The sequence below is a fragment of the Alligator mississippiensis genome, chromosome 3 (assembly GCF_030867095.1).
Source record: "Alligator mississippiensis isolate rAllMis1 chromosome 3, rAllMis1, whole genome shotgun sequence".
NCBI lineage: Eukaryota > Metazoa > Chordata > Crocodylia > Alligatoridae > Alligator > Alligator mississippiensis.
In genome coordinates this window covers 255,984,858-256,000,929 of record NC_081826.1, presented here as the reverse complement: position 1 = coordinate 256,000,929, position 16,072 = coordinate 255,984,858, and positions in this window count along the sequence as shown.

Here is a 16,072-nt window from a genome sequence, read left to right as displayed (position 1 = left end):
AGAGGTGGAGTCCATCTCTTCCCAGCAGCTCGCTGCCTCTCTCGCCAAAGAGCGAGCTGTGGTCATGAAAGCCAAAGCCTTCCTGACGACACCAGCGCCACAGTCTTTGGCTGACCACATAGATCCTCCTGTCCCTTCTCAGCCCATAGCCTGAGACTGGGAGGATCGACGAGAACACCACCTGTGCCCCCAGACCCTTAAGCCCCGCTCCCAAATCCCTGTAGCGCCTCATGACCTGGCTGGGAGTGCTCCGAGCCGTGTCATTGGTGCCCACATGAATAAGGAGCATGGGATAGTGGTCTGTGGGTTTGAGGAGCTTGGGGATCCTCTCTGCAATGTCCCGGATGCGGGCCCCTGGGAAGCAGCAGACTTGCCGGGCTAAGGGGTCAGGGTGGCAGATTGGCCCCTCCGTCCCCCTCAGGAGGGAGTCTCCCACAACAAACACTTTACGTTTTGTCTTGGGGAGAGCAGGGGCGGGAGTTGCAATTAGGCCCATGTTGCCTGTGGGGGCCGGCAACTCAGCAGGCTCTGCTGGGGCAGCAAGAGGTGCATACCTGTTGCTCAGTTCTGGCGGGGGAGGGGCCTTGGTGCGGTGGGCCTTAGGACCCTTGACTACCTTGGTCCATGCCCCTGGCTGGACACAGCAGGAGGTCCCAGAGTCCTCCTGTGGCCTGGAGGGAGACTGTGATCTACCCTCTGCCTCCCGGGGGAGAAGGGCCTGGCAGTAGGAGTCTATCTCCTGCTCGCAGTCCCTGATGGCACGCAGTCTGTGGACTGTGACCTGGAGCTCCTCCAGCTGGCGTGCCAGAGACCCCAAAAGGGAGCAGACCCCGCAAGGGGAGGTTGCCATGCTCCCAGGCCCCAGAGCCTGAAAAAGGGACAGGCAGCCCCCGCAGCCGAGAGCCAGGGGCTCCGTCTGTGTGGAGCCCGGAACCAGGGGCTCCGTCTGGGTGGCCGTCTCTGAGGTGCCAGAGGGGGGGGCCACGGAGCCCGAGGGGACCCTCGGGGTGCGGCGCGTGCCCATCCGTGTCATGCCTCAGGTAGGCTGGCTACGGCTGGGACTGTCTACCCTGGGGGGTGCGCAGGCAGGGTCTGGCGCCCTCCCGCACGTCCTCCCGCGCGAACTCCGCGCTAACTCACGCGCCGGCAGAGAAGCACGCCTGTTTGTGCAGCCTGTTCGTGCGGCTCTGGTCGCGTGGCTCCCTGTGGGGCTGGGCGAAGTAGGGGCCTGGGCAGAGCTTGATCCGGCCCGGCTGCACTCAGCTGCCGCCTCCCACACACACACTAAGGGGGTTAGCCCCTTCTCTCCACGGGCCCCGCTTACCCCGGCTGCGCTGGGGGTCAGCGGGGGGCTCCGCGGCTGCTGGAGGGTTTCTGGGGGGCTTCGGGGGAGCGGGGGCGCAGCGAGCTTTCACCCGCGCGTCTCTCGCTGCTCCCACGTCTAACTGGGCTTTTTCCCGGTCGGCGGGCCCTTTTAAACTGCGCGCATGCGCAGTGGGCCTGCCGTCGAGGAAGCTGTTCTTAAGGCAAATACGGGGGCCCTGCCCGGGATTTGGGGGACCCTGCCTTGATATGGTAGGAGACCTACAGATTGGTAGTCACCTGGGGGACAGTGATCACCAAATAATAGAATTCATCATAAGACGTCGAGTGGGTAAGGTAACTAGTAGGGTGAAAGTGCTAGACTTTAGGAAAGCTGATTTCAATGAACTTAGGCAATTAGTCAAGGACGCACTGCAGAGTAGGAGTTTTGAAGAGATGGGAGCCCAGGAAGGGTGACTGTACCTTAAGGAAATGATCCTTTGGGCACAGAGGGAGACGATCCCGATGCGAGGAAAAAGAGGGAAAGGAGCCAGGAGGCTTCCTTGGCTGACCAGAGAAATCCAGGGCAGCCTGCGGACTAAAAGGGCAGCATATAAATAGTGGAAATGGGGAGAGATTACCAAAGAGGAGTATACCTCCTCTGCTTGCACTTGTAGGGAGGCAGTTAGACAGGCCAAAGCTACCATGGAGCTGAGGATGGCATCCCAAGTAAAGGATAACAAAAAATTGTTTTTTAGATATATAGGGAGTAAAAGGAAGGCCCAGGGTGGAATAGGACCTCTACTAAATGGGCAGAAGCAATTGGTGACTGACAGGGGGGACAAGGCTGAACTCCTCAATGAGTTCTTTGCCTCAGTGTTCCTAAGCGAGGGGCAGGACAAGGCTGTCACTGGGATTGTAGAGAGGCAGCAGCAAGGCACCAGACTGCCATGCGTAGAACCTGAGATGGTGCAGAGTCACTTGGAGGAACTGGATGCCTTTAAGTCGGCAGGCCCGGATGAACTCCATCCGAGGGTACTGAAGGCACTGGCTGACGTCATTGCACAGCCACTGGCGGTAATATTTGAACACTCGTGGCGCACGGGCCAGGTCCTGGAGGACTGGAAAAGGGCCAATGTGGTCCCCATTTTCAAGAAGGGGAGGAAGGATGACCCAGGCAACTATAGGCCAGTCAGTCTCACCTCCATCCTAGGCAAAGTCTTCGAAAAATTATCAAGGCTCACATTTGTGAGAGCCCGGCAGGACAAATTATGCTGAGGGGAAACCAGCACAGGTTCGTAGCAGGTAGATCATGCCTGACTAATCTAATCTCTTTTTATGTCCAGGTTACAAAATGCCTGGACACAGGAGTAGGGGTTGATGTCGTATACTTAGACTTCAGGAAGGCCTTCGATACAGTATCCCACCCCATACTGGTGAACAAGTTAAGAGGCTGTGACTTGGATGGCTACACAGTCCAGTGGGTGGTAAATTGGCTAGAGGGTTGCACCCAGAGAGTCGTAGTGGATGGGTCGGTATTGACCTGGAAGGGTGTGGGCAGTGGGGTCCCGCAGGGCTCGGTCCTTAGACCGATACTCTTCAATATCTTCATCAGCGACTTGGACGAGGGAGTGAAGCGTACTCTGTCCAAGTTTGCGGATGACACAAAACTGTGGGGAGAAGTGGACACGCTGGAGGGCAGGGAACAACTACAAGCAGACCTGGACAGGTTGGACATATGGGCAGAAAACAACAGAATGCAGTTCAACAAGGAGAAATGCAAAGTGCTGCACCTAGGGAGGAAAAAGTCCAGCATACCTACTGCCTAGGAAATGACCTGCTTGGTGGAACGGAAGCGGAAAGGGATCTTGGAGTCCTAGTGGACTCCAAGATGAACATGAGTCGGCAGTGTGACAAAGCCATCAGAAAAGCTAATGGCACTTTATCATGCATCAGCAGAAGCGTGATGAACAGATCCAAGGAGGTGATACTTCCCCTCTATCGGGCGCTGGTCAGACCGCAGTTGGAATACTGCGTCCAGTTTTGGCGCCACACTTCAAGAGGGATGTGGATAACCTGGAGAGGGTCCAGAGAAGGGCCACTCGTATGGTTAAGGGCTTGCAGGCCAAGCCCTATGAGGAGAGACTGGGGCACCTGGACCTCTTCAGCCTCCACAAGAGAAGGTTGAGAGGCGACCTTGTGGCTGCCTATAAGTTCATCACGGGGGCACAGAAGGGAATTGGTGAGGTTTTATTCACCAAGGCGCCCCCGGGGGTTACAAGAAATAATGGCCACAAGCTAGCAGAGAGCAGATTTAGACTAAACATTAGGAAGAACTTCTTCACAGTTCGAGTGGCCAAGGTCTGGAATGGGCTCCCAAGGGAGGTGGTGCTCTCCCCTACCCTGGGGGTCTTCAAGAGGAGGTTAGATAGGCATCTAGCTGGGGTCATCTAGACCCAGCACTCTTTCCTGCCTATGCAGGGGATCGGACTCGATGATCTATTGAGGTCCCTTCCAACCCTAGCATCTATGAATCTGTGGTCCAGGATCAGGCCCTGTGAGCCCAGATTGGGCTCCATGGGATCTTGGCTGGTCTCCATGCACTGGTATTGGGCCCTGGGACCTGGCATTGTCCCCTCCTGATCCTGTGTGTCAGGATTGGGTCCCAGTGGCCCCTGCTGCCCTGCTTGGCTCTGTGTACTGGGATATGGAGGTAGGGCCCAGGGCTCCTTAAAGGTCTCAAAGTTGGCAGCAGGGGAGTGGTGCCACCACTCCCGTCAACAAATTTTGGACCTGTGGAGAGTCTTGTGGGCTGGATGACAGAGCACTGGAGTCCAGATATGACCCATGGGCCAGTGGTTGAGCACCTGTGATTTAGAACGTGTAGTTTAATAGGGAAGGAGAAAGCTCTTTGGTCCATCGCAACTTACACCTTCAGTATCACATTCAACTTGATAGTTGCTCTTTAGAGCCAGCTGGCTATCATTAGTACCTTAGACCCAGATTCTTAAAGGTGTATATAGGTGCCTAACTCCTTGGAATTTGAAATCAGTGGGAGGTGACTTTAAGAATCTAGATTTTATTCTGTAGGGAGTCTCATTGGTTCCAATGGGACAATTCAAGATGAGTGTATGAATTTGACCCAAAGAACCTGATCCTACTATCCATCCAGGAAGAGCACACACCAACTGCTGAAACTTCCTTAGCCTGACGAAGGGTTTTTGAACCCGAAAGCTTGCTTAATAAATATTCTCCAACTATTTGGGTTGGTCTAATAAAAGATATCAAATTCACCCAAGGAACCTTGTCTGCCTATGTCCTTAGACCAACACAGCTACAACCTAAACCCCTGATCCTAGCAGGCACTCAGGCACATGTTTCAGGTTTAATATATGAATGAGTTTACTTATATTAGAGCACTTTGCTGGATGAGCCCTTTAAAAAATAAAGGATAATGCCAGCATGAACTGCTAAGTAGCAGTCTTAAATATGGCTATCCTACCTATTTATGTGGAACAACCTCAGGGCTTGTTCCAAAATCTATTTACATAAATAGGAGTCCTTCAGATAACCAGGCATTTTGTTATGTACCTACTGTCTGATCCCAAGCCCCCTGAAAGACTTCTACTGTTCATTATCATCTCTAGATCAGGCTCTAAATGTGCAATGAAATGCCTTTCTAACTAAGCAGATCACACGAATACTAAAATACAGCTGGGCTGATGAAAGGTTGTGTTTTTAACCTTCATTCTGCATGTCCTGATTATAACTACCCTACTGTTGCTTTGATATTGAATTTGTTGCTGCAGGGTGTACTGTGACTGATTAGGATCCTAGATCTTCCTGTCTGCTGTCTAACTGTAGTTTGACAAACTTCACAGATACTGGGCAGATTTGGTCTGAACTGTGAATATTACGTATCAATGAATTTTGAACAGGAGTTTAAATCAGCTTGAACTGCTTTTTAAAATACTGCTATTATTATTTATTGGCAACCCATAGCACTAGAAATCTTTGCCAGGGCCCCAGTAGGCTAGGCGCTATACAGTTAGGATGAATTTACACTATGTATGATGGTGCTAAGGAGTACATGCTCCATTCACTCACTCCCACTCTCATTCTGGGGCTCTACATGCCCCCAAAATGTCATGTAGCTACAATTACAACAGCCTTGGCTGCACCCAGTGCCACTCTCATGAGTACACCTAAAACTGAGACAGGTGATGATGCCAGTTGTGCCTTGGGCATGTGTCAGAAAGCAACTATGTGACTTGTTTTTACATTTGGCATGCGCAGAGCAGAAGTGAATGGGCAGATTACGTTCTTAGCAGTGCAATATCCAAAGCAGTGTACACATGCCAGTAGCAGGACCAAAAGGCAGTCGCTGCCCTAAAAAGCTTATGGTTTTAGCATAAGACTAGAGACAATAGATCGATACTGAGTATTGGGGAAGCACAGGGAAACAATGAGATAGCGCTGGCCAGTTGAGAGGCAGTGTTCTCAGCACACCAGCAGCTTACCTGCTGTCAAGTGTTTTTAGGCATACCAAAGCAAAGGGCATTTTTAAGATGGCTTTGGAGGAGGGTAATGAGGTAGCTCTGTAGATGTTTGTGGGGAGCTTTTCACAGGTGTCAAGGGCAGCAGGGGAGAAAGCTCAAAGGTGCTTATTTGACACTCTAACTCAAGTGGGCAATGGCACCCACTGAGGTTTGATGGCACCACCGTAGTCAAAATATTACATTAAATCTAACTATTAAGTATAATTATTTTTACTTTTGGGGGTTTTCTTCAAAGGAAAATGAACCCTACTGAACTCTTTGGTATTCATGTGTCCATAATATTGGACACTATATAGGTTCTATTGTAACACAGGACCAGCTAATATCCAAGTATTATAAAGTGTTAGTCATAATTGGATTTACACTTTTCTCATAAAGTTGTTGAAATGTAACTAATTTTACTGTAATCATGATCTTTAAAATTTGAATGGTGTCTTTTATTGAATTGCTGTTCCAGTGCATCATTAATTTATGGACCTTAATATCGGGAGTATAGTATAATTTACATGATTCCATTAAACTTCTATCAGATTTCAAGGCTAAGTTTAAGGCTACTCTATTTGAATTACCAAAATGTATACAAATTGGAAACTTTAAAAATAAATAAAACTGACTACTACTGTAATTTCTTTGTTCAAATTTACCATGATGGTGAGGAGAATTTCTTGTTAAACAAAAGAATCAGATCCAGGCCCTCTGAAAACAAATAATTTAGAAAAACAAGGTTATAATGCCATCTGGGGGTTTATGTTGACATCACACTCCATACAAGATCAGAACATTTTATTATTTACATTTCCCTGTCACTTATTCTAAACATATATTCTCTACACTTCTACACAAAATAAGAACACATTGATGTGTTTTTGGTTTTCTTATTTTTTTTCGTAACAATATAATTGTATTAGCAGAAGTAGGAACCCAAAAAGAAAGTCAGCAGGCACTGGAAAAGCAGACAACAGTATGACCATATATAGAATGTTCTGCTTCCCTTTACAAATGAACAAAGAACAAATAAAAGATGCCAAAAATATGCACATAGATTCACAAAATTCATTAAAAATAGTGGATTATAACAGAGAAGTCTGCAGGGTTCCTGCAGGCAGAAAAGTGATCATTTAAGCACAAATAAACTAGATAATTCAGTAAGTCAAAGCATTAACAATGAAAACAGATCAACCATAATTCTAATTCATTAAACAGCTACCAAAGTAGGCTTTTGTTTGACTAAATTAGGGATATGTGCACTAGTCCAGTTAAAATAGGAACTGCCCTGAATCTCTGCCAGAAGTTACAACCACATTTGAACACTTTTGTAGTTAGAAAAAATGTGGATAATTTTTCTCTTACGCCCATTTATCTTTAGTTTTAATTTTTATGCACTTCTGTGCTTCTTGATTATGGCTTTGACTAGATGAGAAGCTCAGTAAAATAATTTGCATGTTTAGATGTTAAAACTAGAGCTAAACACAGAGAAGTAATTCCATTTTGGAGAGGATTTTGATCTTTAGTTTTGTTTCAACTAGGAATAATGAAATCTTCCAATCTTTCAGAAATCTTCATGTATGGATGTAGAAGCCCAGGGGTCCCTGTCTCTGATGCAGTCTGCATAGCTAGGTGCTTTGGGACCAAAGGCTACAGAAGCCCTTGAGTTCCTGATCTTACGGCAGCCAACATGGCATGCTGCCCTCCAGCTGTGGACATTAGAACCCCAGGGTCCCTCCCAGGCAGCCCACAAGTAGGCTGCTAAAGAAATGTCTGGAGGCCTGCCCGGCAGGCACTGTTTGGTGAAATCCACCCATGCCTGTGCACATAAAACTAGACCATGTAGTCATGCCTTTCCATCTTAGCCCCTTTCCCATCCCTATTCCTTTCATTCATTTGTTGTAGCCTGTTATTTTTTCTAAATCAGACTGTAAGCTTTTTGAGCTTTTAGTATATTTGTACAGCACAATTGTGCTCTGAGGCTTCTGTGCAATTTTGTAATATAAATACCAGTTAAAAAAAGGGCTGATTATGATATGAGACACAATCACTTTGGTATTTCTGGCCCCCCAAAAAAGACATGAGAGAGTCCATTATCTGGAGAGATCCAGCTTATATGTCTTACGCAGGAAGTTTTTAATATTTTGGGTAATAATCATGGTTGCTTATATGCACTAAGCTGAACCCCAGGACCTCTAGAAGTTCACCAATTGCTGCTTCAGAGTTGGGCAAACATGAGGCAAGGTATTAAAAAAATCAAACCTGCTGATGTCCGAATAGCCATTACTCCTACTGCAGGTCCCCAAAATGCAGAGGAATTCTGAGTCCATTGATTGGAATGGGACAAGTAATAGAGAGTCCATTTAGGGGGGATTCCATAGCAAAGCAGTGGTCTAGATGAGCTAAGGCCAAACTACTGCACAGGAGTTTGAAGAAGGCAAATTAATTTGCGGCAAACCACTGGCCACAGAAGCTTCTGAGCTGTGGATGAGCATTGTACCTGCAGCCACTCCTACAGTTCCTAGCATTCATGGGTGCTCCATAACCTCAGCAAGGATCCCATTCCCTCACCCTTACTGCAGAATCTCTCTCCTCAAGGTTCATTTATTAAGGCCTAGTCAAGGTTAGAGGATTTGGTTAATTTACAGAGACAAATTAACCTCTCTCTCCAGAGATGCCCCTTGCAAACCTACCTCAGTCCCTAACAGTACCAAACATGGACACTTGTTTCTATTTGTGTTTTTGCTTAGGCCCAGCTAAGCTAACTTTACATACCAAGAACTTACCTTGTGTCTGCTTTATAAAGAAACTTATAGAGGGAATGTCAGAAAATACTTGATTCTTCTGTCTCTCTCTTTATTGACAACCCCCCAAAACATTCAGTAAATATTTAATTTGTATGCAGTTTTGCATTTTTCATGCATCATGTGGCACAAAATAGGAACCACACTTTATTTAATCATTATTTGAATTAAATCATGGTTATTTTTCCTTCTTCCAAACATAATGCTATTGTCTGAAGGGAACAATGTATGAAGTTTTTAGTGGTTGATGTGCAACTTGTACAGTTGTCTTGGGTGAAATCTTGGCCCATCAAAGTCTACAAAAATGTTACCACTGACTTCAGTGAGCCCAAGATTTCACTTCCAGATTCTGGGCATTGGAAGGCCTGGAGTATGAACTTGCTTCCCCCATTGGTTTGTTTGAGTGCAAATATAATGACCTTTGAAGTATGTTGGAAAGCCTAGTATTATTTGTTACTATTTGTAAATTTGATGCATGCCCTTTTCTGTCTTGCAAAGCAGTTGTGAGCAACTGTTGTCACTCCCTAGGCTGAAGTAGCTAATGTCTCTTCTTTAAACATCCAATAATCCAGCCCACTTGGGCATTTATATCTATTATAGTTAATTGCCAGCTATACTGTCAAGCCCTCTTTTGCTTACCAAGCTCATCTACTAGCTCATCTAATTGAAGCCAGTATCCTAAACAGTGCAATCTGAATTTGGGCCAGGATGCAGAACTGAAACTGCTTCAGCATCTATGAATGATGATTTCCTGTTGCTAGTGATAACTGATAAAGGGCAGAAAACCATGGTCATCGTCCTGATCCTCTCTGTACCAGGTGACACTGCAACTATTATTGTCTTGTCTGAGAAAGGCAGCAGGGTGTCATGGTAATGTGTTAATATGGTGTGCTGGGAAACCAATCAGGTGTGCTGGAAAATTGAAACTCCACCCCTGGGCCCCTCATTTATAAAGTCTCATAAAGTGCAAGTCTTTCTCTTGTTTAGTTTCAACATTTATATGCTGATGCAAGGTGAAATGGGCAGAAGATACAGGCTCATGTATCCACATGAAGAAGATAAATTGCTGTACTTATCCTTCACCACATGCAACCATACTGTTACTGCCAGTGTGGCCTAGTGCTTGTACGATATTGGGTAAGGCATGAAGAAATTTGTTGAAGCCTAATCCAAGCAAAACAGAGTAGATGCTAGTAGCAAGAGAAGAGCATTTTGAACAGTTTTCAGCTATGGTTGCAGTCATAGAATCATAGAAATTTAGGGTTGGAAGGGACCTCAGGCAGTCATCTAGTGTAACCCGCTGCTCAAAGCAGGACCACCCGCAACTAGATCATCCCAGCCAAGGCTTTGTCTAGTTGGGTCTTAAGAACCTCCAAGGATGGAGATTCAACCAACTCTTTAGGTAACCTGTTCCAGTGCTTTACTATGCTCCTAGTGAGAAAGTTTTTTTTCCTGGTATCTAACCTTAACTCCCTTTGCTGCAATCTGAAACAGTTGCTCCTTATTCTGTCAACTGCTACCACTGAGAACAGTCCGGCTCCATCCTCTTTGGAACCACCCTTCAGGTAGTTGAAGACTGATATTAAATCCCCTCTCAGTCTTCTCTTTTGCACACTAAATGAGCCCAGTTCCCTCACCCTCTCCTCAGAAATTGTTTGCCTCAACCCTCTAACCATTTTCATTGCCCTCCATTGGACTCTCTCCCATTTGTCCACATACTTTCTGTAGTGGGGGGCCCAAAACTGGACACAATACTCCAGATGTGGCCACACCAGTGCTGAATAGAGGGAAAGAATCACCTCCCTTGATCTGCTGGAAACACTCCTACCAATGCAGCCCAGCATGCTGTTAACCATCTTGGCAACAAGGGAACAGTGTTGGCTCATCTTCAGCTTACTGTCCACTGTAAACCCCAGGTCCTTTTCTGCAGAGCTGCTGCCCAGCCAGTCAGTCCCCATTCTGTACTGCATGGGACTGTTCTATCCTAAGTGCAGCACTTTGCACTTATCTTTATTGAGCCTCATGAGATTTCTTTTGGTCCAGTCCTCCAATTTGTTGAGGTCTCTCTGAATCCTAACACTACCCTCCTTTGGTTGACGGTACACATCCACAATTGGTACAATTTAGGATGAGGGGGAGTGGAGGGGGGAATTATTTGGGCCCATGGGCCACATAGGGAGTTATGGGGAGCTGTCGCGAGCAGGTCAGCACCCTCTCCACCCTGGCACAACAGCTCACCAAACCACCCTATGTGGGATGGGGCTGTGGACGGGGGTGAGGGGGGAGCTGGCATGGGTGTGAGCAGGTGGCAACTTCATCAGGGGCAGCTCAGCTGGGACCTCTGTTGCCACCAGTACTGCTTGCAGGCTACCTTTCTACCCCAAGGAGATGCTGGACCTGCTGTCCAGCTTTGGCACTGGCAGCCTGGATGTGGAGGCAGCAGCAGTGGCAACGATGGAGAAGCTGCTGCTGGGCACTGGGAAAAAGCAGGACTTGGCAAAAAAGTTGCCTCCCCCTTGCTGCTGCTGGGGCCTACTTGCTGTGGCTGCCCAAAGCCTGGGCTGGGGCTGCCTTGTGGCTCCTCCTCACCACCACCAGCGCTGCCACCAGTGCTGCTTCTGGGCCCCCGTGTCTGGAGAGGAGGAGACACAGGGCAGCCCTGATGAGGGCTCTGGGTGGTTGTAGCAAGAATGCCCCAGCAGCAGTGTGGGGGTGACAGATGTGCCCACTGCCAGGTCCTGCTTTTTCCAAGCGCCCAGCAGCAGCTTCTGCCCAGCTCCAGGATGAGCACACAGCCCCAGTTCACCCCGTGCAGGGGGATGGGGTCCCTGCAGTGCCCACTCTAGACCTACCCAGCCCAGCCACGATGAGCCGTGGCAGCAGCAGTGGCTGAGCAGAAGCTGCTGCTGGGCACAGGGAAAAAGTGGGACCTGGCAGCGGGCACAGCTGCCTCCCTCTTGCCACTGCTGGGCCCTTGCTGCTGCTGCCTGGAGCCCGCATTGGGGCTGCCCTGTGGCTCCTCTCTGACACCATGCCACCAGGTGCAGGGATCCAGGGTGGCACTGGTAGTGGTTGTGCAGAGGAGCCAAAGAGCAGCCTCAGCATGGGCTCCGGGTGTTGGCAATAAGAAAGGCTCAATGGTGAGGGGCAGGCAGGTAGCCATGTCCACCACCAAGTCCCACTTTTTCCCTGCACACAGCAGCAGCTTCTGCCTGGCTGCCACCGCTTCTCATTTTGGCCAAAGCAGGCAGGTCCAGAGTGGGCACTGCTATACTCTGATACCCTAATTGAAGCGGGCCAGGGCTAGGACTGTGTGCTCAGCCCAGGGCTTAAGCCTTGCCCATGCGGGTCCTTACTGGTCTCCATGGGGCTAGGGTCAGGGGCAGCAGCAGCCTAAAGGAGCCACCACCACTGGGGCTGCTGCTGCTGGGAAATGGAATCCAGCTGTGGAGCCCTGCTGTGTGCTTGGGGGTGGCAGGATACTATGCCACAGGCTGGACAGCACCTGGGTTAAGGAGGACTGAGACCCATGGTAGGCTGGACAAAGTCCCTTCTTGGCCTGGATCCAGCCTGTGGGCCATATTTTGCCCACCCCGATATAGGAGTACCTTTGGGTACTCTGTGTCAGCGGGGGCCAACCTTTTTGGCTGGCATGCCACAAATTAGCCCCACACACTCCCTGAGCGCCACTCCAATCCCCTTTCTCTGTCCAATCTGCTGCTGTGCTTTCTAACCCCTACTTTGTGCTCCCTGGGCCCCTGCCCAGTATCCTGTTCTGCCTCCTTCCCTAGCTTTCTCCTGCAGTGCTGCCTGTCCCCTCTTGTATCACATGGCATACATGGAGGCTGCTTGTGCCACTTGTGGCATTCATACTGCAGGTTGCCCACCCCAACTCTATGCCATGTTGGCAACTTGTCCCATCTGGGACACTGCTGGGCACACCCTGCCCAGCCACTCCAAATCCTATGCTCCAAACCCAAAAATACAGGACACTATGACTGAGGACCTCCTAAACCTCTGGGGTGAAGACTACAGTGACAATTTTATTCTATTTGCACAATGGAACTGTTTTAAATACAGTAATGTTTATCTGCACTAGAGACATAATTTTTTCAGTGGTCTGCCTGTGACAGTGGAATAAAGCCCTTAAGAACTAAGAACCATGAAAAATCCTACCACCTTCTGTTTCAAATGCAAAAAACATTTCTTTGGTCTGCCTTCTCTATAATAAAACACCTAGCCACACATATGTAGTAAAAAAATCACAACCCCTAGCAAACAAGATATTCCACTGTATGTACCTTGCCCTCTGGGAGGATGAGAGAACAAACATTTGAAAGACTAGTCATGGTTTTTAATGCTGTACTGTAAAGTTGATCAGATACAACTGTGAAGAGCATGGTATAAGAATCCATATACAATACAATACATAGACTCATAGTTGTTGCAATAAGGGGGATGATTTTCTTTTCTTGTTCTTAAAGATGTGAGAATTTTTTTTGCCACCTACATTAATGTATTTATTTTACATAACTGATTTTATGTGTGTGTTAAACTTCCTATTATAAACACACTTAGAGATTTATGACAGGTGCAATATAATGTAAATTGAATACATAAAACCATAAAAGGGAACATTTTTGGAAAGACAACATCAGTCATGCATACTATATAATTTATGGAGAAATATGCAATACAGTGACCAGAATAACCTGCAAACATTATTGTTCCTTTAAAAAATACCACATTTATGTGGTTGGACTGGTCTGTTTCTAACTTGGTTTTGTAAATCTGTGAACTGTTTTGGATTTTATTTGATCCTGGCAGCGTGTGAAATTTTTAAAGGCAGTTTTCAAGTGATATATGTATTTAGACATAAGGGAAAATATTGTCTGGATTAGGCATGGATTTTGAAACTGAAGCACAACAGATTATACTTCAAAGGCATCTCTGGATTTAGAGAAATAATGTTAAAATACTTTCTAGTAACTTCTTCAAAAACATGTCTAATGCTGTTTTAAAATAAGAAAAAGTTCATAATTTTTCTATATACAGACACCAAGCTGCAATCAAATGATCTATAGAACAAAAATATTTATATATAATAATTTTAACTGGTTTAATAAAACTTAAGAGGGTAGCAGTTTGAAAATACAGAAATTTGTCCAGTAGTAATCTCATCTTTCTGCCTCATAATATCCATAGATGTGTGTATGAGATTTTTTTATATCTATGTCATAGATATAGATATAGATATGAGCATGTGTTCATGTTGTATACCTGCACTCATATATATATGTGACAGACTTACCTGATCGAGCTCCAATGTGTCCAGGGGCTCAAGAATCCTCAATTCTGATTGATGGAGCCAATCCACTAACCAGGAAGAAGCTGGGGGAGGGGGAGAGGAGCTCCCTGACTGGATTGTGGACTGCAGCACAGCAGGCCTGCCAGACTTCAGGGGCAGAGCCCCTGACATGTATAAAAGGAGAGCGGACTTGGCATGCTGGGGCAGATGCAATGAGGGGCGGCAAGGAGAGAGGAACTCTAGAGAAGACCATCCTTGGGACCCTGCCTGAGCATCAACAGTGTACCGATTGGCACATGGCGCTCAGGCTCTGGGAGCCACTTGAGGTGGCTTGAGCCTGTGAACCCAGCAAGTGGCTGGGTGGGTGGTGTGTGGATCAGCTCACGGAGAAGCTTGAAGCTGCTCGGGTCCCACAGAGTGCACAGGTTGGCGCATGCAGAATCAACCTCGAGAGCAGCTAGAGGCTGCTCAAGTTAGCCCTGGCTCTAGGCTGGGTAACTGGAACCCTGCAGTGTGGCTCAGCATTAAACTAAAAGAGCCCCGGTGCCCAGAGCGGGGCCTGGGATGCTTCAGATCAGGAGCAGGAGTTGCTGGGGCAACAGGCCCCACAGGGGAGGTGGGCTTGGGAGAGGAGGGTCTGCAGCCTCTACCCTCTTCCCTTGTGGAGGGTGTCCACATCCCAGGGACCTAAAGGGGAGGGGCTCCAGGGAACACCCCATGGGGTGCTGAGTACACCCCATATTTTGACTGGTTTGCTTCATATTGTAAATGTTAATATAGTTATGGATACTCCTTAAGAGGGTTTATATGGGTTTACCTGTCTTCATTACCTATATGCTTACTGCCTATTATCTGAACTTACCTGTATTGTTGCCTCTGTACGTCTATTGTATTGCTGCCTCAGCTTACCTGGGTTTTTCTGAGTTGATGCTTATATGTTTATTGTGTTGATGCCTTGACTTACCTGTTCCAGGGTGTTAATGTTCACCTGTGCAGGGGGGTTAACTATTGCCTACGCTGTGGATCACCTGTTTTATGTTTTGCAGTCCCCCGAAGTGGTGCAATGTGTTGATTGCAGGTTATTGTATATGGTGTCACACAGTAATTCTACTGTAAATATTTAATGTTTCTTATTCATATTTATTTTTGTATAGCAATACATTTGTATATAGTTAGGTGCTATGTCCCCGCTTGGCTCTATAGAGAAAAGAGGGGACTGGTCCCTGGTGGCAGGCCCCTCTCACAGCACTCTTGCCTGACCATCCCATCCCTTCCAGTTACGGACAGGGCACACCCCTGGGTGTACCTGGGCTACATATACATGTTGGTTATATGCAGGTTTGGGTACGTGTATTCCAGTTAACCTTATTCATTTGTAGAAATTTCTAGGTGCTGAATAGTAAACTAACCTGAAATGAACATTATTAATAGAATTGCAGATGACTGTATGAACAGCTTCATATTATTAATGATTGTTTCATGGATAACATGGTGAGAAAATAAAAATGCCATGCTTATATTATATAGAGCTTTAATGTGATCTGCTGTTGACTGACTGTAGCTGATGCTAATCAGCCATTAAATAAAAAAAAATCTGCATTTAAATAAGGCAATAAAATATGTTCTGGTGGATTTCTGTCATCATCAACACACTCATTACAGATATTGTAATTATGAATGAAAAGCCATTAAGGATATGGAGAGGAAGTTCTATTTAATATTCTTCTACAAGGTACTTCCTGGTTCCTATGAAGTAGATTACAGATTCCCTGCTTGGAATACACACATGGGTAGGAAAGGAGCACAGAAATTCATAGGCCATTCAGTTAGCATAATGAAGAAAATGAGTTAAGAGTAGAAAACCGAGCACCTGTTAGTTCAAGGGGAAAATTAAAGGGTACTCAAAATTAGAATTCTTACTGTGAGTCTGGCAAAAGTCAATTGAAGAAAGTAAACTGCACTGTTCACTCGAACTGAGGAAAACATGAGGTGACATACAAGGTTCTTAGAGAAGTTTACATCTGCATTGACAAGCAGCTATGTTTCCACTTTTTGTTTTAAATAATCTTTTTAAAGAATAATGTAATGCTTATGAAACATGCCAGATAGGCAGC